This window comes from Triticum dicoccoides, chromosome 6A (genome assembly GCF_002162155.2).
Source record: "Triticum dicoccoides isolate Atlit2015 ecotype Zavitan chromosome 6A, WEW_v2.0, whole genome shotgun sequence".
In the NCBI taxonomy this organism is placed as follows: Eukaryota; Viridiplantae; Streptophyta; class Magnoliopsida; order Poales; family Poaceae; genus Triticum; species Triticum dicoccoides.
The window spans coordinates 56,652,695-56,654,730 of NC_041390.1; positions in this window are offsets into that span (position 1 = coordinate 56,652,695).

Sequence of the window (2,036 nt, forward strand, 5' to 3'; positions counted from 1 at the left end):
TGAAGCAATGGCTATCAGGGAAGCTCGTCGGACAATCTATGCATTCAAGATATTCAAGTTGTGTCTGACTCCAAAATGGTAGTGGATGCCATGAAGAAGGGGACCTATGCGCCGTATGAAGCAGTGATACAAAATGGTAGTTTATGAGTTTAGGAGCTCGAATTATGAAGCTCACAATCTAGCAAAGCACGCTCTCTCCCTCGGTATTGGCCGTTATGTTTGGTCAGGTCATCCGGAAAATCTTTTCTTCGTCCCTGTAAACATTGTGACGAGTTAATAAAAGCTTTGCGAGATTGTCTTGAAAAAGAAACATTACCTCTTCGTCTCGACTTTTCCAAAGAAAACTTAACTTTTGGATTGTGAACTTTGCTATAGTAGTAGAAAAATTCGCTGCGCATTTGTAACTAATAAGCGGGCACGTGCAACGCACGTCTTGATTGATACACATAATTTGTAACCAATCCATTTTGATATAGTTACATTTTGATATAAGCCTAATCATTGCATCCTCTTTTGCTAGTCACAATTAAACCCCTGACATTGGCTAGTACAATTAGGAGAATGATAAAAAAAAGTTCTGTACGTAGGGAGAGATACCAAATCACAACATATTTTACAGCCTTTGAACTTTTATAAAATGCTCCCCTTTTGCAACTCTGAATCAGAAAATATATTCAACGAATAGTTATCATTTGTTCATATGGCTGCCAGGCCGTAAGAGGTTCACCAACCAATGTCGTTTCAGACAAGGCTATGCCATCTCCCATGCTTGCATGCTCTGCAACCTCTCAGAAATAGTTGAGCAAGCTCTTCTTCACCATCCAACCTTTCTAGATGGTGGTTCCCTCATTACCTTTGTATGTCCTTGGCTGTAGTAGAAGTAGAACTAAGGAATTGTGGGAGGGGTCTTTACTTTGCAAAGTTTGGTCTTCACTGTCACCGATAATAGTTTCATGTTACCCCAAGCAAAGCAATATATACCGATGCTTATAAAAAAAGACTTAAGACTCTGACTTGGCCACTGTCACAGATAATAGTTTATAGTTATCCCATGCAAAGCAACATCCAAAACAAACATTTGGGAACAGAGAAATCATGGAAAGGAAAACAACCATTTAAAGTTTGCATTATTTTATGTATGTGGCTTCAAGTTTTTTTGCTTAAATTGGCCAAAATGTTGAAGAACCAAAGTAAAATAGTGTCTTTAAAAAATAGAAGATATGGCACTATATAAAATACTCCCTCCGTCCCATAATGCAAGACGTTTTTTGACTCTAGTAACTCTAGTGTAGCGCCAAAAAACGTTTTACATTATGAAACGGAGCGAGTAACTAATAAAGAGTTGGTGTCTAAGCAAAAATTAAGGGCAAGAAAGTAGAAATACCTCCGCTGGGCCTCAAGTGGTAAAACGGACCACTGCCCTTGTGTACGCATTGCCCACGGCTACAAATCCAAGGCCGCAATAATTTGCCAGGCCATCGAGGTGTCTGTTTCGAGGTGCAGAGGCTAGAGGAGCAACATATGCATGCAATCGAGCACGCGCAATGCACGTATCAACCAATATATAGCATATTGGAACTCTAGATGACATAACAAAGCTACGCCTCAACTAATAATAATCAAAAAGAGAATGTTTGGAAGCACACGAAATCCATACATGTTTGCAGTTACACTCTAAGAATATAACTGATAAACCATGAATTTTCATGTGTTATTCTGCGAAAAAATGTAACTATAGATCTAACTATTGCATATTCATGATGACCCGTTTTTGTCTCTTGAGAGAAAGACCAAGCAACTGAAAAAAAGACATTTCTAAATAAAATAATAGTGGACGTGATCTATCGATGGCATCAGATACAGCGATTTGTGGAGACTTAAACTTGCTCGAAAATACATGACACAACTGAAAATGTTCCCTCCCCCGCCGCCGCCGGCCCCCTCGCCTGCTTTCGCCGCCGGGCAAGCGCCTCCAGGCTCGCCCCGCTCCCTCCCCTCCCCCCTCTCCTCCCCCCACCCCCGCGGCACGCCCGCGC